Genomic DNA, 24755 nt, shown 5'->3' on the forward strand with positions numbered 1-24755 from the left:
TCCACACGATGTGCCTTGGAGGTGGGCAAATCTTTCTTTAGCAAACTATATTAGTTTGAAACGCTAAAAAGTTAATTCCAAAAAAGGTCACGGGCGAATTTTTGGCCTAGATACAAATCAGAAATTCATGCCTAATTTTAACACTGGGTTTTTGTAAATAAGGTATATATCCAAGTGCCATGTTTTTATCCGACATTTGTAAAAAAAAAGCAAAAAGTGTATTCCTAAATTATGCTGCTTTAAACATGTACATCTATCAATCGACCTTTAGCATGACAATACAAAACAATAGAGGATGGTCACTGGTGCACTGAGGGTATTGACCATGACCTGTTACAAATACAACACATTTCAAATTTATATTGTATCATTTCTCAAGTTTTCAGTATGCCTTCGAAAGACAGAAAGAAAAGAGATGAAAGAAGAAGAAGCGAGAGGAGAAAAACGCAAGGTAAGTATCACTTTTAGTCCAGTACAGAGTAAATTTGTAAATGCACCAATCCTCTTCGCTTTTATTAGCCTTGGTTCAAGGCATCAGACTGATTTTCTATCTCACTCTCTTCTCGAAAAAAAATTGTTTCTAAAGTTTATACACAATGGGCTATGGTTCTATTTAAGTATTGTGTCTTGTTTCGGCTTTTCTACAAACCATTGATCACGGCAAACTATGCTAGACCAATTGTACATGTGTGTTGTGTAAAATTCTGGTGTAGGCCTACCCTGCACTATATGAATATATTTTAAACAAAAGGTAATCTGCAGTAATCCTTTTTATTAATTTTTATTAAATCAGCCAGTTTATTCTCATTAATTACATATATAAAGACAAATAATAATACATGAATAAAATAAATATAGCAACAATAAAATACATATAGAAATACAAACTGGCAGTGTAAAATCTAGGACACGGAGATACCCGACCAGCGAGTCTCCGGCAAGATAAAATATTTAAAAAAAAAACACAAATGTTAAAAGACATTATAGTTTAAACAGTGGTGGACCAATCCATGATGGTTCGGATTTGGAACAATATATATACTAAAAGATGTGGTTAACGTAAGGTACTAATATACTTGTTTATTTCTGTGTTTTTTTCATATCAATCTGATGTTTTGTATGTGATCAACCCTGGTTTATGGTAATCCGGTTATCATCGCTACTTACCAAACAATATCTGACGAATACATCCTTCATTGTTGATGAAATCGGGACATTATGAATTATACTTTGCTTATTGTAAACCAACATTAATGGTACGTATATCATCCACCCATCTAACACTATCTTACCACCATAATATTCCATTTTACCCACTGGTTAACCTTCTTCCACTTGTAATCCGTTAATTCACTCGCCTATCCACATGTGCTCAAACATTTGACAATGTCAAATAAACATTTCACACTGCCTTAATGATGCACCTGTTAACCAACCAATCCATTTCACATCCAACTACCCATGTACTCTATTTTGTTCTCATTGTTCTATCTGTGTTTGAATCCCATTTCTTATGACTAATCCACTTATTTGTCATCTTAATAATGTACCATCACTGTGTTATACTCTTCCTCCCCATACATAATATATTCATTGATCCACTCTTAACTTACCCAATGTTCTTTCACCACTTTCTTTTCCTAACTTACCTGGCATTCTTACACCATTTTTAATTTCTTAACTTACATGGAATTTTTCTCCACTTTCTTTTCCCAACTTATCTGGTGTTATTTCACCACTTTCTTTTCCCAACTTATCTGGTGTTATTTCACCACTTTCTTTTCCCAACTTATTTGGTGTTATTTCACCACTTTCTTTTCCCAACTTATCTGGTGTTATTTCACCACTTTCTTTTCCCAACTTATCTGGTGTTATTTCACCACTTTCTATTCCCAACTTATCTGGTGTTATTTCACCACTTTCTTTTCAACTTATCTGGTGGTATTTCACCACTTTCTTTTCCTAACTTGCCTGGTTTTCTTTTACCACTTTCTATTCATAACTTACATGGTGTTCTTTCACCACTTTCCTTTTTCTAACTTGCTTGGTGTTCTTCACCACTTTCCTCTATAACCTCCTGTAACCTCGGTTCAGGAGGGTGATACAGAATTGCATACAGAATCTCATACAGAATCTCAAGCAAAGAATGAATGTGAAGTGATACCTCCTGTACCTTCGGGTGAGGTGCGTGATACAGAAATTCCTACAGAATGCCTTACTGAATCGCAAGCAAAGAATGAACGTGAAGTGGTTCTTCCTGTCCCCTTGGGTCAGGAAAGTGATACAGAATGCCAATCAAACAATAAATGCAATGAATCTGCAAATCAAACGTCAATGAATGTTCTTTCTGTAATTGAATCGACAGATCAACCTTCTACACATGCTATCACAGATGCACACAGAGATGAGACAAGTTCAGTACATACTATAGCTAGTATTGAAAGGTCAGTACCAAGTGTTATTTCTAATCCATGTATAGATCAAGACAAGTCCGGTCAAAATGTATCAGAAATTATGGGCCTTACTACAGGCATGCAGTGCAAGTTTACAAATAAATTAAATAATTCCAGTGATAATGATCAGCCAGGTTGTTCGTTTTGGACAGAATATGATACTAAGAAAGCAAAATGTCAAGCCAGGAGTAAAAGATATTATGCCAAACACAAAGAGAGAATACTAGAAAAGAGAAGAGCGCATTACATGGCAAACAGGTCATCCTTACTGAAAAATAGAAAAGACCACCATACTTCAAACAGACCATCTGTACTGAAAAACAAAAAAGACCACTATAGCTCAAACAGACCATCTGTACTGAAAAATAGAAAAGACAGGTACAAAACAAACAAGTCATTGATACTGAAGAGCAAAAAAGGCTATTACAAATCAAACAGACCATCTGTACTGAAAAATAGAAAAGACCACTATACCTCAAACAGACCATCTGTACTGAAAAATAAAAAAGACCACTATAGCTCAAACAGACCATCTGTACTGAAAAATAGAAAAGACAGGTACAAAACAAACAAGTCATTGATACTGAACAGCAAAAAAGGCTATTACAAATCAAACAGATCATCCATATTGAAAACCAGAAAAGAGAACTACACAAAAAACAATGATACAATACTGGAAAAGAAAAGGATGAATTACATTAGAAACAAAGCTTTGATGTTGATTAAAAGGAGCATATACTACTTGAGAAATAGAGATGCAATTTTGAACCAAAGGAGAGAAGCCTATCAAGAACCTGAAAGAAGAGCTAGACAAATCCAACAAACTAAAACCTCTCACGAATCTTCTAGAAGTGAGATTGCAAAGGTTGTTCTGAAATTTAAGACTGAAATCAAAAATGAAAAGCCAATCTACGCATGTCTTATATGCAATCGTTCATTATTCAGAAATCAAGTTGTATCATTCAACAAAGCAAAGTATAACAAAACCACCTTGTTATCAGCACTGCCATCCAATGCTAATTATGAAACACTCCCAACTGTTGCATGGATTTGTAAAACATGTCACAATAACATCAAACAGAATGTAGTGCCACGTTTATCACAAGCCAATAACCTAGAACTGTGTCCACAACCTGCAGAATTGTCAGAACTTAACATCCTTGAAAGACACTTGATTGCACCTGTGATTCCTTTCATGAAATTAGTTCCTTTATACAAAGGTTGTCAGAAAGGTATCCATGGTCAGGTTGTTTGTGTGAAATCTGATGTAGATAGTACAGCAAAAGCATTGCCACGTCTTCCCAATGATGACAGTATCGTTCGAGTCAAACTGAAACGTAAATTGCAATACAAAGGTCACGTTATGTACAAGCAAGTTTGTCCCAGTAAGATCAGAACAGCTCTCAATGTACTGAAGCAAATAAATCCAGTGTTTGAAGACATTGATATAGATGCTAATCAATTGGATGCAATTGACAATGATCCAATCATAGCTACTGAACATACTGAAAGCTTGGAATCAGAAAATGACAATATTATTAACGTGGAACCAAATCAGATTGCAGACCTCACAGATCAACAAGAACCTTCAGAAATAGCAACAGAAAATATCCATGATGAGATCAATGATACTATTAGTACGACTGCATCTATCATAACAAATGAACTTGAAGAACCTGTTGATATGGAAATCAGTGACTCTGAAATTGAAGAACCTTTTGATATGGATATAAGTGACTCTGAACTTGAAGATGACATTTCTGAATCAGTGCATAATAGAAATGATGAAAACAAAGATGAAGATTTAACGAAACTGCATCCACAGAAACCCATGAACCGAGATTGATAATACAAGACATCAAGATCAATCTGAAAATGCAAATGAGGAAGTCTGTGAAACTAATCAGAATAACAGTGAAAATGATCATGAAGATGTCAATGAGGAAAAGTGTGAAACAAATCATGCCAGTGATAATGATAATGTCAATGAAGAAAACTGTGAAACTAATGAGAATGACAGTGAAAGTGATGATCACAATGATGACGATGTCAATGAGGAAAACTGTGAAACAGATCATAATGATAGTGACAATGATGATCACAATGATGACGATGTCAATGAGGAAAACTGTGAAACAGATCATAATGACAGTGAAAATGATGATGCCAATGTCAATGAGGAAAACAGTGAAACAAATCAGAATGACAGTGACAATGATGATGATATCACTCACACATCGGTTCCACTCATATCATGTTTGCAGCCAGTTGACTTTACACAATATGTGGCAGATCACCTTGATGATTCCATACTTAGTCTTGCACCTGCAGAAGGCAACAGACCTATCAGTGTTCTCAATGTAGAAGCAGAAGCATTCCCAGTTCAATTTCCTGATGGCAAGAATACATACAAAGAACAAAGAAATCCAAAGGTTTCTCCAAGCAGATATTTCAATGCACATCTTTTTCGTCAGATACTCGCTTTGCTAGTGATCCACAGTATATTTTCTTTGCTCAATATGCCACAGAATTGAACATGATAACATCTCAGATTTCAATTGCTATGAGACAAGGCCATACCAAAACTCCTGATGGAAAGCGATCACACCTGACATGCTTGCAGACAAAGATCAAGTCAAACAAATGATTGAAAGAGATTCAGCATTTCGATATTTGAGACAAATAAGAGGAACACCATCTTATTGGGATGCAACTCTCAAAGATTTATTTGCAATGATTCGACAAATTGGCATTCCCACATGGTTTCTAACCTTTAGTGCTGCTGACCGTAGATGGATTGAAATTGACAATGCAATTCTTGAACAGCAAGGCAAACAACCTCTTACACCAGAAGAGCACAAAGATATGGATTGGAATACACATTGTGAACACATCTATTCAAACACAGTAACCCCTGCTAGAATGTTTGAGCACAGAGTAAAAAAGTACATCAAAGATATCCTTAAATCACCTGCTGAACCTATTGGCAAAGTTGTTGACTATTTTTATCGTACAGAATTCCAGCAGAGAGGTTGGCCACACATTCATATGCTAGTTTGGGTAGAAGATGCTCCTGATGTATATGATGTATCAGATTGTGACATTGTTGAATTTGTTGACAAATATGTATCATGTGAACTACCATCTGAAGATGATGATCCAGAACTCCATGAAATTGTCAAATCATGCCAAATGCATAGCAAGAATCATACCAAGTCTTGTCGCAAAACAGGCAAAACATGTAGATTCAACTTTCCAAAACCACCTTCAGAACAAACTTTCATAGCTAGAAACCTAGATACATATGATGATTCAGATGATGATAAAGATGAAAGTAATGATGACACTCCTGATGAATTACATGTACTTGATGATCAAGGAGAGGCAGATGCAACAATTGAAGCTAAAGAATTGATCCAGAAAATACATGATACTCTGACTGACCCAGATATACAAATCACAGAAAAGACATCTGTTACTGAAATCTTTGATGCTGCAAATGTTTCTCAAGCAGAACTAGAAATGGCACTTGTAACACTCGCATCACGATCTACCATCTATCTGAAAAGAAAACCTGCAGCAGTTTTGATCAATAACTACAATCCTCACCTGATACGTGCTTGGAATGGCAATATGGACATTCAACTTGTACTTGATGCTTATAGTTGTATCAAATATATCATGTCAGATTTATCCAAATCTGAACGTCAAGTAGGTGATCTGTTGAAAAATGCACAGAAAGAAGCCAGACAAGACAATAGTGATGCTATTACAGAGCTGAGAAAAATTGGAAATGTATATCTACACAGTCGAGAGTTAAGTGTTATGGAAAGTATATACAGAGTATGTAGCATGCACTTGAAAGATTGTACAAGAGAAGTCATTTTTGTACAGACAGATCCAGATGGTCAAAGAATATCACTGCCACTATCTCTGATGCAAAATAAAGACCCCACAGAGCCAGTATGGATGACAAATTTGCTTGAAAAGTATTATGGCAGACCTGACATGCCCAATTTCAATGACATGTGCTTGGCAACATTTGCATCAAGTTTAAGCTTTGCATCATCAAAAACTGGAAACAGAGCTAGTAATGATGAATCGGATGAAGAGGAAGAAAGTTCAAGAAATACAAGCAGAAAGTATGATCTTGAGTATCTAGGCAGAGATCTTGGAATTGCAATAGAACGTGTAGGCAAACCTGCAATTGTACGCTATCCAAAGATAAAGCTTGAAAAAGATCCTGAAAAGTACTATATGAACATCATACGCATGTACTTGCCACATCGTAACATTGAGCTCAAGCCAGAAGATTTTGAAAGCTTTGCATTGTACTATCACACTGGTTGTGTTAGAACACCTGAAGGTGTGAAATCTGTCAAACAAGTCATCAAAGACAACATGAAGAAATATGAACCTATCAATGACAAAATAGATACTGCATGGAATGAATTGCAAAATGCAAATGATAATCTTGAAGATGCATGGGCTGCATTAGCACCACAAGCTGAACAGCAACGTCTTGATGATCTTGAAGACAAAATCATGTTAAACAATGAATCTGATGATGATTTCAATGAAATTGAAATTCCTGAATTGCAAGCAAATCCATCCAACAAATGCAATGATAACCTATATCGATCACCAGTTGAAACAATAAGATCAGTTCCCTCAGATGACCAAGTTGCATCAATGATCAGAGCTCTCAATGATAAACAGTTACAGCTTTTCAAGTATGTCCACCAATGGTGTATGAAAAAAATGAATGGTGAAAACCCAGAACCTTTCAGAATATTTCTCACTGGTGGAGCTGGCACAGGCAAATCTCATGTAACAAGATGTATCAGATATCATGCAGAGAAAATCTTTGACACCTTACGTGAAACACAACAAGAAAAGACAGTACTGGTTGTTGCACACCTTGGCACAGCTGCTTTCAATGTTGAAGGACAAACAATTTGTTCTGCTCTGAATATCAGTATCCATGCTACTAAAGATTACAAACCACTTAGAGAAGAGTCACTCAATACTATGCGTACACAGTTGCAACACTTGCAGTTACTGATCATAGATGAGATCTCAATGGTTAGCAAAAAGCAGTTACAATACATTCACGGTAGACTACAGCAAATTAAGCGAGCTTCAGATCGTGCATTCTTTAGCAATATTTCAGTATTAGCTGTCGGAGATTTCTATCAAATACCACCCATCAATTCCACTTCATTATGTGTACCTGATGATAATCCATTGAATGACATGTGGACTGACAATTTCCAAGTCTGTGAACTCACACAAATCATGCGTCAACAAGATGATCTTGAATTTGCACAACTTCTTAATCGCTTAAAAAAAGAAAAAAAAAGGTGATGCTATAAATCCAGATGATAATAGGAAGCTTTTGTCACGAACACTTGAATCTGAAACAAATTTGACTCCACCAAAGGAAGCACTTCATATCTATGCATTCAATAAAGATGTTGACAAACATAACCAAACAATGCTAGAATCTCTTCCAAGTCAAAAACCACCATCCTTGCTCTTGATATCAAAGAACGTGCAGGACAAAGTCAAACCAGGAAAATACCATACAAGTCTGAAGAAATTGGTAAAACAGTGCTGCAATCTCAACTATGCTTAGCAGTGGAAGCTAGAGTAATGCTTACAACAAATCTAGATGTACCTGACGGTCTTTGCAATGGAGTCACTGGCACAGTCAAATCGATCCTACCTGATGATGCAAACAATCAACCAAGTGCTATCTATGTACAATTTGATAATGCAAAGTGTGGTGCAAATGCAAGACAAAAAGCCCTCTACCAAATGAATATGCTAGCTGTGTTGTCATAAAACCGCATAAAGAAAGCATTGAAATACATGATGAATATGGCCATCAAACTAGAATACGGAAGCAATATCCACTGAAACTAGCCTGGGCAATCACTATGCACAAGGTACAAGGACAGTCAACAGATCAAGCAGTTATTTCGTTGAAAGGAATAAAAGCATGCATGGCCTATGTTGCAATTAGTCGTGTCACACACCTCACTGGTCTATATCTCTCAGACTATGATCCAAAGAGAATTTTCTGTAATGAAACACTTCAACAGCACTTATCAAATATGTTACCATGTGACCTTTCAGTTGCTAACCCGATTCTGCACACCAATCACAGAGAACAATTTATAATAGTTCATCACAATGTACAAAGTCTTCCCAAACACATTGATGATATCAAATGTGACTTTGAAATCAGGAAAGCTCATATCATAGCCCTATCAGAAACATGGTTGAGTACTGATCATAAAATGAGTAACTATGAAATACCTGCATATCAACTTGTTGCCATGAGAAAACAACCTGAACATGCTAAAGGCAGAGGTACTGCAATGTATATTCATGAGAGTGTTTCATTTACTGCACTACCACTTGAAGTAGATGAATGTGATATTCTTGCTATAAGAACCAATGCCAACCCATCTATTGTTATCATGACAGTCTACAAGCCAGTCAGTACCAGCATTACAGTTCTTTCCGATGTGCTAAACAACTTGTGCACCCAGATAGAGATGCTAGATGTTGATTATGTTGTTATTTTGGGCGATTTCAATCATGATCTACTGAAGAAACCACCAATTAATGCATTACAGACATATCACCAATTGATAACCTCTCCTACCACTGCTAAAGGAACTCTGCTGGATCATGTGTACATTAAGCCAATGCCTGTAGAATATAATGCATCAGTGTTAGCATCACATTTCAGCTACCATGAACCAGTTGCTCTTTGTATGAAATCATAGGAACCTCTTCCACAATCAATGTAACAGTGAAACAAGTGTTTATGGCAAACATACCTAACATACAGTCTTCTGAGTTGTATGTCATCCTCAGTTCTGACCAGAAATTACAAGCTGACTGAACTAAATTACAGTTAGTAACATGCTAAATCACATGCCCAATCAGTTTCATAAAGAAAGATGAAGTGGATTTTTGTACACAGAATGTCAGCATTTTTCTCTGCAAAATGTGAACACAATGTTGACAAAATATCAGACCTACTTCTATGTTTATTGTCCTCAGAATGTCAGCAGAATGTTAAGCCTAATTTTCTGTAAAATGTTTTATAGAATGTAAACCCCATTTCTATGCCGACTGTTAAACATATTTCTAAAATGTTAACAGAATGTCAAACATATTTCTATGCAGAATCTCGAATGCCAATTCTTATTACTGTGCATAATGTCAAACCTATCTGTACAGAATGTGGACGATTATTACAGAATGGCAAGCATATTTTATCCAAACTATTAACATATTGTAATTGCCTTTATACCTACAGAATGTCAATCCTGTTGATACACAATGTGAATAGAATTTTAACTGAATGTCAAGCTCATTTATTTACAGTACATCAACAGAATGATAGCAGAATGTTCAGCATATTTCTCCATATATAATGTTGAATGTTGACAAGATCAAACTTAATTCCTTTACAGAATGTGAACAGATGACAGAATGTGAACAGACCACAGAATGTGAACAGATGTCAGAATGTGAACAGATGACAGAATGTGAACAGATGACAGAATGTGAACAGATGACAGAATGTGAACAGATGACAGAATGTGAACAGATGACAGAATGTGAACGGACAGATGACAGAATGTGAACAGATGACAGAATGTGAACAGAAGACAGAATGTGAACAGATGACAATGTGAACAGAAGACAGACTGTGAACAGATGACAGAATGTGAACAGATGACAAAATGTGAACGGACAGATGACAGAATGTGAACAGATGACAGAATGTGAACGGACAGATAACAGAATGTGCACAGATGGCAGAATGTGAACAGATGACAGAATGTGAACAGATGACAGAGTGTGAACAGATGACAGAATGTGAACAGATGACAGAATGTGAACAGATGACAGAATGTGAACAGATGACAGTATGTGAACAGATGACAGTATGTGAACAGATGACAGAATGTGAACAGGTGACAGAATGTGAACAGATGACAGAATGTGAACAGATGACAGAATGTGAACAGATGACAGAATGTGAACAGATGACATGTGAACGGACAGATGACAAAATGTGAACAGATGACAGAATGTGAACAGTTGGCAGAATGTGAACAGATGACAGAATGTGAACAGATGACAGAATGTGAACAGATGACAGAATGTGAACAGACGACAGAATGTGAACAGATGATGTGAACAGATGACAGAATGTGAGCGGACAGATGACAGAATGTGAACAGATGGCAGAATGTGAACAGATGACAGAATGTGAACAGATGACAGAATGTGAACAGAATGCCAAGCCTATTTCTATATTTAGTATTTTATCAACAAAATTGCAACTAATATGTTGCACACAACACAATGTCACCATCAGCAGTCAAAATGTCCAAACTCAAGAAAATACACAGTGTCACAGCATTGATCCTGAATCTTCAATGTCACTATACATTAAGATGAACTACAGCATTGCAGGTGCACTGCATGTTCTTGCAGTGCCAACTTCATGCCAACCCAGTTACATCTGACCAGTATCAACTACATCTCTACAAATCTCCGACTGACCAAATTAAACTTTCTAGTACCATCTTCACAACTTCTCAACCAGTTTCAAATCTACTCTTCTTGTTCACAAGGTAAGTAAGCATCTGGTTATCATATTTGTATGCCTTTCGCTTTAGCTAAAGGTATGTCGGAGGGAATCGTGACTTGGCAGTTTACACTCAAATATTGAGACAAATAAAGTTGACACACAAGAGGGATGGTATGAGTTCTATAAAAAGAAATCCCAAGGCTTCACCCCATGTACATGAATTTTCTCATTTAATAATTACAGCTGGACTCTACAAGTTGTATACTGAGAGCTGGTTCTGTTTTTAATCTCTTGAAAAAGAAAGGTCATTACTCTTGTCTTTTCAAAACGTTTTTAACTTTATTTATACCATTTGCATTTTACATACATGTATTACCCCAATTGGATGTTGTTTCACATTTTTCCTGTTTTTACTTTGTCCATTGCTAATGTGACCGAGTTGTATCCTTTTGGATCCATCCATGGTTCCATGTTAAAGTGGCGTTTCCCTGTTTTTATATTTAAAACGGTCAGACAAAATACATTGGATTTGCTCACCAAAACTATTTCAATCCTGCTATATGTAGGATATCAATATTGATGGGACTAAATTTCTAATGTCTCCATTTTCCTATATCCCTGTTTTTGGGTGTTTTTTTTCTACAGGTAGTCCTGCAAGGGAAATCATCTTAAAATTTCACTGCAAAATTGGAAGCTAACTATATTATTCAAGACCATTAAGAAGTATCACCATAAACAATAAAAAAAAGTTAATTCACGATGACACAGCTGTCATTAGTATGCTAAGAAAGCATCAATCCTAACTCCTCATTGTCAGTACACACTAAGGTGGACAAGAGCATTGCAGAAGCACTACTTGCAGTACCATGTCTCCCCAATTACATCTGTAGCCAGTATAAACTACATCTCTATCAATCGCAGACAGTACCAACTTCATGACAACTCAATTACATCAGAGCATCTCTACAACTTTTCAACCAGTTTCAAATCTACTCTTCTTGTTCACAAGGTAAGTAAGTATCTGGTTACCATATTTGTATGCCTTTCGCTTCAGCCTTAAGGCCCATGCTTATTTACTAGTGTACAGCCTTCTCCAGCCCAGCTGCAGCTACAATGTATTGAATGAAGGATCCCCAGCCAAACTGCCCACTGGTAATTAGGTATGGGCCCTGCTCACCGACATTAACAGTTATTATGTCCATAATAGTCATTCAGTATACCTATATCTGTGTGTACAGCTACCTCAGTATGTTGTGGCATGCTGTTTGTATACGTACACGCCTCCGCAGACCGCAAGGTGCTTTCTTTTATATAACCATTACATTTTTTCGGCCAAAAACCCAGCAAAACGACACATTTAAATGGCACATGAATTTCACTTCGTCTTCAGTCTCAATACCAAACCAAACCACAACAAACAGTATACTTACAATTTTAGGATATTAGTATTGCTCCTGATAATAACGTGTAATTAATCATTTTATTTCAATGTCCAGGTGTAGCAGCACTACGGAGGATACTGGCTTTATGGCACAATTCTTAAACGACAGAGGATGATGATTTGGAAATCAAAAGCTGCCATCTATTATCTGTCACATTCATTCAAAACTTTCCCAACATGTTGCCAGACTGAAATGGCAACAATTCAACTTTGAAGAAAAATCTTTATGTTGATGGTGAACATTTTATGAGAACTTAAATACTTGCATAGTAATTTCTGTGGTGCATCAACTAACTACATGCATAGTGCACTAGTAAATGTGTGCTCCAATTATAAATACAATAAGGACCTCAACAAGTGACACTGACATTTGATGCATACAAGTGCAATGCACTACTAAGCATACCTTACAATCTATAAAAGTAGAATTAAGGCACTATTCTTTGGTTCACATCAAGTTAGGTAGTAGCGTTAATGTCTTTTAGCAATTGTGCCACGCTAACCACCCTTATGCGTAATGCGTTCTGTGCAATTAACTTAACACACACGATTCAATACTGAGCCCACCAAAATCGCACTACATCACTACCAAACTTGAGGCAAACCAATGTGTACTGAAGATTACTAGTCCAACATATGGTTCGCTAGCCATAAAAATAATAACATGGTTCAGATAAGTTTAAGTGACCGCTTATGGGTTGAATTCCAACCAGCCTAATCATGAAGCTCCGTGGCCAAGTGGTTAAGGTCCTGGGTTCGATTTCGGCGGGATCACTTTATCTACTTGTCTCCTTTATTATTTGCGACAGCGAACCTGATGAAAAATAATGTTTATTTATATAATTCCCATCGATCATGTCACTGTTTTTCCGGGTTATGGTTCATTTTAGTCCAAAATATATTTGCTTAGAGAACCCTATTTTTTATTCGGACTAGCAAGTCTTAGGACTAACGACCCACACTTTTTTCTCAGATTAGTGACACTTATAACTACCACACCTTGGGATTAGCTGATGTATGATGTAGAGTAATTGTAGACCAAAATGTTTACCGGCTGATCCATAGTGTAAGGTGTACCTTAAGGGTAGATGAGGTATTGTTGGTTGTAGCAACCAAAAAAATCTATTGTCATTATCTAAATCAATATATTATTGAAAAATAACACCTTGATATTTTGCACAAGTGCATTCTACAAATTATATACTTGAAAACTTGCTTAATTTATTATTGCTAATGAGTTATGTACGTTTCACAATAGTGTTATTGTTTCAGCCCTTTTTACAACATAACTCAAGAACCACAGGACCTACAACAGTATATCTCTGATTTGAATTCTTCTACACGCTTGCTATGAATTGAGCAATGCAATATTTCCCAAAGCTCACTACTATTCGCAATTTCAAATAGTTGCTAAAACCTTAATGCCATTAATTAAAAGTTGACTGCCATAAAATGATGAGTTTTCACTTCAAGGATTTAGAACCAGAATGCAATAACTGCCCCATAGACATCTTGAGGGCCCCAAGAAGCTAAAGCAAGGGGGTTAACCGCTTAAAGGAACACTCCGTTTTGGGCTTCAAGGGGTATTCCGTGATTTTTAATTACATTTTTTTAGTCGGTATACTAATAGCATTTTAGCATTAAACATATTACGGGGTGTCATGATGGGTTAAGGGGGTTGGGGTGGGAAACACAGGCATAGATATTCGTGTTTGGTCAAACACAACTGTGCCATCTAGTTCTCCTTCTTCTCCTTCTTCTCCTTTTCCTCCTCACCCTTCACATTAACAGGGCTAGCTCCAAAACTACAAGGGCCCCAGGGTTCATACTTGGTACACTTAATGCCCCCACCCCAAAGATGTGCCTTTTAGGGGTCAAGGTCATGTCAAGGTCGTCTAAGTATATATTGTTGGATTGTCATCATATTTGGTGGATGTGATCACAATCGAATGCCGAAAAGGGTCAAGGTCATGTCAAGGTCATCCGAGTATAGTTTGTTGGATTATCATCAAACTTGGTGGATGAGATCACCATCGAGTGCCAATTATTGTCAAGGTCATGTCAAGGTCATCAGAGCAAAAATTGTTGGATTGTCATCAAACTTGGTTGATGAGATCACTATCGAGTGCCGAAAATGGTCAAGGTCATATCAAGGTCATACGAGTATAGATTATTGGATTACCACCAAACTTGGTGCATGGGATCATCATCGAATGCTAAAAATTGTCAAGGTCATGTCAAGGTCATCAGAGTAAAGATTACTAGATTGTAACCAAACTTGGTGAATGAGATCACCATCGAGCGCCAATATTGGTCAAGGTCATATCAAGGTCATCCGAGTATAGATTGTTGGATTGTCACCAAGTTTGGTGCATGGGATCACCATCGAATGCCATAAATGGTCAAGGTCATGTCAAGGTCATCAGAGTAAAGATTGTTGGATTGTAACTAAACTAGGTGGATGATATCACCATCGAGTGCCAATAATGGTCAAGGTCATGTCAAGGTCATTGGTGGTTAGGGTGGGAATCACAGGCATATATATTCGTGTTTGCTCAAACACAACAGTGCCATCTAGTCTTCTCCTTCTTCTTCTCCTTCTCCTCCTCACGCTTCATATTAACAGGGCTAGCTCCAAAACTACAAGGGCCCCAGGGCTCATACTTGGCACACTTAATGGCCCCACCCCAAAGATGTGCCTTTTAGGGGTCAAGGTCATGTCAAGGTCGTCTAAGTATATATTGTTGGATTGTCATCATATTTGGCGGATGTGATCACAATCGAATGCGGAAAAGGGTCAAGGTCATGTCAAGGTCATCCGAGTATAGATTATTGGATTGCCACCAAACTTGGTGCATGGGGTCACCATTGAGTGCCGAAAATGGTCAAGGTCATGTCAAGGTCATCAGAGTAGAGATTATTGGATTGTCACCAAACTTGGTGCATGGGATCACAATTGCATGCAAAAATGGTCAAGGTCATGTCAAGGTCATCAGAGTAAAGATTATTGAATTGCCACCAAACTTGGTGCATGGGATCATAATCGAAAGCCAAAAATGGTCAAGGTCATGTCAAGGTCATCCGAGTATAGATTGTTGGATTATCACCAAACTTGGTGGATGATATCACCATCGAATGCCGATAATGTTCAAGGTCATGTCAAGGTCATTTGAGGTTAGGTTGGGAATCACAGGCATATATATTCGTGTTTGCTCAAACACAACAGTGCCATCTAGTTATATATGCCTGTGTAGCAGGGCATATATATTATCTATGCCTGTGAAACAGGGCATAGATATTCTGCTTATGCTCTTTAGTCTTCTCCTTTTCCTTCTTCTCCTTCTCCTTCTCCTTTTCCTTCTCCTCCTTCTCACCCTTCATATTAACAGGGCTATCTCCAAAAGTACAAGGGCCCCAGGGCTCATATTTGGCACACTTAATGGCCCTACCCCATAGATGTGCCTTTTGCCCATTTTGGCCCCATAGGTCAAAGGTCACGGGCCCCAGGGGCCCAAATGTAAAATTACAAAGCATGCCGTTTGTCATCAAATAAAGCAGCCTCAGGGCCCTGAGTTGGTGCACTGATAGCCCCAGGAGTACTCTATATTTACATGTATACATGAGCCCCATATGTCATATATTATGGGCCCCAGGGCCCCAAATGTTAAAAAAGGAGCAACAGTTTGACAAGGTTAGCTGTGAAACTACAAGGGCACAAGGGCTCATATGTGGCACACGTATGGGCCCGAACTTGTAGATATGCATTTTACCAATTATGGCCCCAGATTTTTAAGGCTAGGGCCCAGAGGCCCAAATGTTAAAACAAAGGGCCGGCCGTTTCTCAGCAAATAAAGTAGCTACAGGGCTCAGATTTGGTACACAGATAGGTTTTCAGTATAGGGTGATGGAACAGCCATTAAAGGGACACTCCGTTTTGGGATTAAAGGGGTATTCAGATTTTTTGATTTTTTTTTTTTTGATTTTTTTTTTTGTATGGAACATGTTTGTTGCATTATTTAAGGAGGAGCGCCCTCAAGCGTTTTACACAGCAAATGCAATTAAAGGGCTATTATTTGATTTTTAATTAATTAATTTTAATTTTTTTTTTGTTATACTGATAGCCCTTTTAGAATATGGGGTGTCAGTGGGTGTTAGGGTGATGGAACAGCCATTAAAGGGACACTCCGTTTTGGGATTAAAGGGGTATTCGGATTTTTGATTTTTTGTTGATTTTTTTCTATGGAGCGTGTTTGTTGCATTATTTAAGGAGGAGCGCCCTCAAGCGTTTACACAGCAAATGCAATTAAAGGGCTATTATTTGATTTTTAATTAATTAATTTTAATTTTTTTTGTTGGTATACTGATAGCCCTTTTTAGAATATGGGGTGTCAGTGGGTGTTAGGGTGATGGAACAGCCATTAAAGGGACACTCCGTTTTGGGATTAAAGGGTATTCAGATTTTTTGATTTTTTTTTTTTGATTTTTTTTTTGTATGGAACATGTTCGTTGCATTATTTAAGGAGGAGCGCCCTCAAGCGTTTACACAGCAAATGCAATTAAAGGGGTATTATTTGATTTTTAATTTATTTATTTATTTCAATTTTTTTCGTTGGTATACTGATAGCCCTTTTAGAATATGGGGTGTCATGATGGATTAAGAGTGTCATGGTGGGTTAAGGGGGTTATGGTGGGAAACACAGGCATAGATATTCGTGTTTGGTCAAACACAACTGTGCCATCTAGTTCTCCTTATGCTCTTTAGTCTTCTCCTTCTTATATATGCCTGTGTAACAGGGCATATATATTCTCCTTATGCTCTTTAGTCTTCTCCTTATATATGCCTGTGTAGCAGGGCATATATATTCTCCTTATGCTCTTTAGTCTTCTCCTTCTTCTTCTTCTTCTTCTTCTTCTCCTTCTTCTTCTCCTTCTCACGCTTCATATTAACAGGGCTAGCTCCAAAACTACAAGGGCCCCAGGGCTCATACTTGGCACACTTAATGGCCCCACCCCAAAGATGTGCCTTTTAGAGGTCAAGGTCATGTCAAGGTCGTCTAAGTATATATTGTTGGATTGTCATCATATTTGGTGATTGTGATCACAATCGAATGCCGAAAAGGGTCAAGGTCATGTCAAGGTCATCCGAGTATAGTTTGTTGAATTATCATCAAACTTGGTGGATGAGATCTCCATCGAGTGCCAACTATGGTCAAGGTCATGTCAAGGTCATCAGAGCAAAAATTGTTGGATTGTCATCAAACTTGGTTGATGAGATCACCATCGAGTGCCGAAAATGGTCAAGGTCATATCAAGGTCATCCGAGTATAGATTATTGGATTGCCACCAAACTTGGTACATGGGATCACCATCGAATGCCAAAATGGTCAAGGTCATGTCAAGGTCATCAGAGCAAAGATTATTGGATTGCCACCAATCTTGGTACATGGGATCATAAATGAATGCGAAAAATGGTCAAGGTCATGTCAAGGTCATCAGAGTAAAGATTGTTAGATTGTAACCAAACTTGGTGAATGAGATCACAATCGAGCGCCAATATTGGTCAAGGTCATGTCAAGGTCATCCGAGTTAGATTGTTGGATTGTCACCAAACTTAGTGCATGGCATCACCATCGAATGCCAAAAATGGATAAGGTCATGTCAAGGTCATCAGAGTTAAGATTGTTGGATTGTAACCAAACCATTGAGTGCTAATAATGGTCAAGGTTATGTCAAGGTCATTGGGGGTTAGGGTGGGAATCACAGGCATATATATTCGTGTTTGCTCAAACACAACAGTGCCATCTAGTTCTTCTCCTTCTTCTTCTCCTCCTTCTCACGCTTCATATTGACAGGGCTAGCTCCAAAACTACAAGGGCCCCAGGGCTCATACTTGGCACACTTAATGGCCCCACCCCAAAGATGTGCCATTTAGGGGTCAAGGTCATGTCAAGGTCGTCTATGTATATATTGCTGGATTGTCATCATATTTGGTGGATGTGATCACAATCGAATGCCGAAAGGGGTCAAGGTCATGTCAAGGTCATCAGAGTATAGTTTGTTGGATTATCATCAAACTTGGTGGATGAGCTCACCATCGAGTGCCAATTATTGTCAAGGTCATGTCAAGGTCATCAGAGCAAAAATTGTCGGATTGTCATCAAACTTGGTTGATGAGATCACCATCGAGTGCCGAAAATGGTCAAGGTCATATCAAGGTCATCCGAGTATAGATTATTGAATTGCCACCAGACTTGGTGCATGGGATCACCATCGAATGACAAAAATGGTCAAGGTCATGTCAAGGTCATCAGAGTAAAGATTATTGGATTGCCACCAAACCTGGTGCATGGGATCATAATCGAATGCCGAAAATGGTCAAGGTCGTGTCAAGGTCATCAGAGTAAAGATTGTTAGATTGTAACCAAACTTGGTGAATGAGATCACCATCAAGCGCCAGTAATGGTCAAGGTCATGTCAAGGTCATCCGAGTATATATTGTTGGATTGTCACCAAACTTGGTGCATGGGATCACCATCGAATGCCAAAAATGGATATGGTCATGTCAAGGTCATCAGAGTAAAGACTGTTGGATTGTAACCAAACTTGGTGGATGATATCACCATCGAGTGACAATAATGGTCAAGGTCATGCCAAGGTCATTGGGGGTTAGGGTGAGAATAACAGGCATATATATTCGTGTTTGCTCAAACACAACAGTGCCATCTAGTTCTTCTTCTTCTCCTTCTTCTTCTCCTTCTCACGCTTCATATTAACAGGGCTAGCTCCAAAACTACAAGGGCCCCAGGGCTCATACTTGGCACACTTAATGGCCCCACCCCAAAGATGTGCCTTTTAGGGGTCAAGGTCATGTCAAGGTCATCTAAGTATATATTGTTGGATTGTCATCATATTTGGTGGATGTGACCACAATCGAATGCCGAAAAGGGTCAAGGTCATGTCAAGGTCATCGGAGTATAGTTTGTTGGATTATCATCAAACTTGGTGGATGAGATCACCATCGAGTGCCAATTATGGCCAAGGTCATGTCAAGGTCATCAGAGCAAATATTGTTGGATTGTCATCAAACTTGGTTCATGAGATCACCATCGAGTGCCGAAAATGGTCAAGGTCATATCAAGGTCATCCGAGTATAGATTATTGGATTGGCACCAAACTTGGTGCATGGGATCACCATCGAATGCCAAAAATGGTCAAGGTCATGTCAAGGTCATCAGAGTAAAGATTATTGGACTCCCACCAAACTTGGTGCATGGGATCATAATCGAATGCCAAAATGGTCAAGGTCATGTCAAGGTCATCAGAGTAAAGATTGTTAGATTGTAACCAAACTTGGTGAATGAGATCACCGTCGACCGCCAATATTGGTCAAGGTCATGTCAAGGTCATCCGAGTATAGATTGTTGGATTGTCACCAAACTTGGTGGATGATATCACCATCGAGTGCCAATAATGGTCAAGGTCATGTCAAGATCATTGGGGGTTAGGGTGGGAATCACAGGCATATATATTCGTGTTTGCTCAAACACAACAGTGCCATCTAGTTCTTCTTCTCCTTCTTCTTCTCCTTCTCCTTCTCACACTTCATAATGACAGGGCTATCTCCAAAACTACAAGGGCCCTGGGGCTCATACTTAGCACACTTAATGGCCCCACCCCAAAGATGTGCCTTTTAGGGGTCAAGGTCATGTCAAGGTCATCTAAGTATATATTGTTGGATTGTCATCATATTTGGTGGATGTGATCACAATCGAATGCCGAAAAGGGTCAAGGTCATGTCAAGGTCATCAGAGTATAGTTTGTTGGATTATCATCAAACTTGGTGGATGAGATCACCATCGAGTGCCAATTATGGTCAAGGTCATGTCAAGGTCATCAGAGCAAATATTGTTGGATTATCATCAAACTTGGTTCATGAGATCACCATCGAGTGCCGAAAATGGTCAAGGTCATATCAAGGTCATCCGAGTATAGATTATTGAATTGCCACCAGACTTGGTGCATGGGATCACCATCGAATGACAAAAATGGTCAAGGTCATGTCAAGGTCATCAGAGTAAAGATTATTGGATTGCCACCAAACTTGGTGCATGGGATCATAATCGAATGCCAAAAATGGTCAAAGTCATGTCAAGGTCATCAGAGAAAAGATTGTTAGATTGTAACCAAACTTGGTGAATGAGATCACCATCGAGCGCCAGTTATGGTCAAGGTCATGTCAAGGTCATCAGAGCAAATATTGTTGGATTATCATCAAACTTGGTTCATGAGATCACCATCGAGTGCCGAAAATGGTCAAGGTCATATCAAGGTCATCCGAGTATAGATTATTGAATTGCCACCAGACTTGGTGCATGGGATCACCATCGAATGACAAAAATGGTCAAGGTCATGTCAAGGTCATCAGAGTAAAGATTATTGGATTGCCACCAAACTTGGTGCATGGGATCATAATCGAATGCCAAAAATGGTCAAAGTCATGTCAAGGTCATCAGAGAAAAGATTGTTAGATTGTAACCAAACTTGGTGAATGAGATCACCATCGAGCGCCAGTTATGGTCAAGGTCATGTCAAGGTCATCCGAGTATATATTGTTGGATTGTCACCAAACTTGGTGCATGGGATCACCATCGAATGCCAAAAATGGATAAGGTCATGTCAAGGTCATCAGAGTAAAGACTGTTGGATTGTAACCAAACTTGGTGGATGATATCACCATCGAGTGCCAATAATGGTCAAGGTCATGTCAAGGTCATTGGGGATTAGGGTGGGAATCACAGGCATATATATTCGTGTTTGCTCAAACACAACAGTGCCATCTAGTTAGTCTTCTCCTTCTTCTCCTTCTTCTTCTCCTCCTTCTCACGCTTCATATTGACAGGGCTAGCTCCAAAACTACAAGGGCCCCAGGGCTCATACTTGGCACACTTAATGGCCCCACCCCAAAGATGTGCCATTTAGGGGTCAAGGTCATGTCAAGGTCGTCTAAGTATATATTGCTGGATTGTCATCATATTTGGTGAATGTGATCACAATCGAATGCCGAAAAGGGTCAAGGTCATGTCAAGGTCATCCGAGTAAAGTTTGTTGGATTATCATCAAACTTGGTGGATGAGATCTCCATCGAGTGCCAATTATGGTCAAGGTCATGTCAAGGTCATCAGAGCAAAAATTGTTGGATTGTCATCAAACTTGGTTGATGAGATCACCATCGAGTGCCGAAAATGGTCAAGGTCATATCAAGGTCATCCGAGTATAGATTATTGAATTGCCACCAGACTTGGTGCATGGGATCACCATCGAATGACAAAAATAGTCAAGGTCATGTGAAGGTCATCAGAGTAAAGATTATTGGATTGCCACCAAACTTGGTGCATGGGATCATAATCGAATGCGAAAAATGGTCAAGGTCATGTCAAGGTCATCAGAGTAAAGATTGTTAGATTGTAACCAAACTTGGTGAATGAGATCACCATCGAGCGCCAGTAATGGTCAAGGTCATGTCAAGGTCATCCGAGTATATATTGTTTTATTGTCACCAAACTTGGTGCATGGGATCACCATCGAATGCCAAAAATGGATAAGTTCATGTCAAGGTCATCAGAGTAAAGACTGTTGGATTGTAACCAAACTTGGTGGATGATATCACCATCGAGTGCCAATAATGGTCAAGGTCATGTCAAGGTCATTGGGGGTTAGGGTGGGAATCACAGGCATATATATTCGTGTTTGCTCAAACACAACAGTGCCATCTAGTCTTCTCCTTCTTCTCCTTATACCCGCATGCAGCGCATGCAGGGTATCTTCCCATCCTGTGGTTTCTTCTCCTCCTTCTCCTCCTCCTCCTCCTCCTCCTCCTTCATCAAACACATCATTCTGTCAAGGCTAGCGCTAAAACTACAAGGGCCCCAGGGCCCATATGTGGTACACTTATGGGCCCTACCACGCAGATGTGCCTTTTGCCCATCTCGGCCCCAGAGGTCAAAGGTCACGGGCCCCAGGGGCCCAAATGTAAAAACACAAACCATGTCGTTTCTCATCAGATGAAGCAGCCTCAGAGACCTGAGTTGGTACACTGATAGCCCCAGGGGTACTCAATAAATACAAGTATACATGAGCCCCATATGTTATATATTATGGGCCCCAGGGCCCCAAATGTTAAAAATATGGGGCAACAGATTGACAAGCCTAGCTCTAAAGCTACAAGGGCACTAGGGCTCATATGTTGCACATGTGTAAGCCCTAAATTGTAGATGTGCCTTTTGCCCATTTTGGCCCCAGATGTCAGAGGCCCCAGGGGCCCAAATGTTAAAACAATGGGCCGGCCGTTTCTCAGCAAATAAAGTAGCTACAGGGCTCAAATTTGGTACACAGATAGGTTTTCAGTATTATATTGTCATATGTATATATGTACCCCATATGTCACATAATATGGGCCCCTGGGCCCCAAACGCTAAAACATAGGGCCGGTCGTTACTCTGTAAATAAAGCAGCTTTAGGGCTTAGAGTTAGTACACAGATTGCACCTGAAAATCACATTGTTATATGTACATGTGAGCCCCATATATTACATTATATGGGCCCCAGGGCCCCAAACGCTAAAACATAGGGCCGGCCGTTACTCTGTAAATAAAGCAGCTTTAGGGCTCAGAGTTAGTACACAGATTGCACCTGAAAATCACATTGATATATGTACATGTGAGCCCCATATATTACATTATATGGGCCCCAGGGCCCCAAACGCTAAAACATAGGGCCGGCCGTTACTCTGTAAATAAAGCAGCTTTAGGGCTCAGAGTTAGTACACAGATTGCACCTGAAAATCACATTGATATATGTACATATGAGCCCCATATATTACATTATATGGGCCCCAGGGCCCAAACGCTAAAACATAGGGCCGGCCATTACTCAGTAAATAAAGCAGCTACAGTGCCCAGCTTGAGTCTGCTGATAGCACTAGAGAATTAAACTTCAACATATGTCCATGGGCTTCATAAGTCAAATATTATGGGCCCCATGGCCCCAAATGTTAAAACAAAGGGCCGGCCGTTTCTCATCAGGTAAAGCAGCTTCCGGGCTCAGAATTTGTACACAGTAGCAACTGAGAATTATATTGTTATTAACACCCACATACCCCCTCCCCACCGTACACATGTAGGACTAAACAGACATATCCGTATTATAATTATTAATGTAATAATTGGAAATACCAGCGTGAAGCGTTAAGGCTGTTCCAGTTAAATTACATACCCATTGGCTGTTCTATTTAATTTACATACTCCCTCTGAAATGGTCCCAAAATAGGCTGTTCCGTTTAATTTACATATTCCCTCTAAAATGGCTGTTCCATTTAATTTACATACTCCCTCTGGAATAGTTTTCCCCTAATCATATTGCATAGCCTCACTGTGAATAAGAGAGACTGACAACAGCAATCTATGGAGAGACAACTCCCCTGGCAGCAGACTTTTTACAAGTTCTTTAAGTGCTACGAGAGTGCAACCTGCATTAAATTAAAGCTTGTGACTTGGACTTTCAATTTTTACACATGTTCCACCCAATTGGGCGACTTTTTACAATTTCTATATTTTAAGTCCTCAGCAATTTGTACACAGATAGCACCTGAGAATTATATTGTTACTAACACCCACGCACGCACCCCTCCACCCCACACACGTAGGACTAAACAGACAGATCGTATTATATCATAATTGGAAATACAAGTTCTTTAAGTGCTACGAGAGTGCAACCTGCATTAAATTAAAGCTTGTGACTTGGACTTTCAATTTTTACACATGTTCCACCCAATTGGGCGACTTTTTACAATTTCTATATTTTAAGTCCTCAGCAATTTGTACACAGATAGCACCTGAGAATTATATTGTTACTAACACCCACGCACGCACCCCTCCACCCCACACACGTAGGACTAAACAGACCGTATTATATCATAATTGGAAATACCAGCGTGAAGCGTTAAGGCTGTTCCAGTTAAATTACATATCCATTGGCTGTTCCTTTTAATTTACATACTCCCTCTGAAATGGCCCCCAAAAAGGCTGTTCCGTTTAATTTACATACTACCTGAGTAAGAGAGACTGACAACAGCAACCTATGGAGAATAAGAGAGACGACTCCCGGGGGACTTTTTACAATTTCTTTATTTTAAGTGCTACGACAGTGCAACCTACATTCAATTAAAGCTTGTGACTTG

The 24755-nt window shown here is 38.9% G+C and overlaps 1 protein-coding gene and 1 long non-coding RNA gene across 6 annotated transcripts in view; both read left to right on the forward strand.

Moving 5' to 3' along the window:
• LOC140150539 (rho GTPase-activating protein 15-like) overlaps positions 1-24755 on the forward strand; it is a 129994-nt gene that overhangs the window by 42427 nt on the left and 62812 nt on the right. The window lies entirely within an intron of this gene.
• Positions 1100-12981, forward strand: LOC140150541 (uncharacterized). 3 transcript variants are annotated; one of them, XR_011858809.1, is made up of 5 exons: positions 1100-1256; positions 2366-2444; positions 9950-11122; positions 11725-12088; positions 12576-12981. It is a non-coding gene; the product is annotated as an uncharacterized lncRNA (long non-coding RNA). The 3 variants fall into 3 exon arrangements; XR_011858810.1 differs by having other exon boundaries at positions 9961-11122; XR_011858808.1 differs by lacking the exon at positions 1100-1256 and adding an exon at positions 1949-2179.

Source organism: Amphiura filiformis, chromosome 4 (genome assembly GCF_039555335.1).
Source record: "Amphiura filiformis chromosome 4, Afil_fr2py, whole genome shotgun sequence".
Classification (NCBI taxonomy): domain Eukaryota; kingdom Metazoa; phylum Echinodermata; class Ophiuroidea; order Amphilepidida; family Amphiuridae; genus Amphiura; species Amphiura filiformis.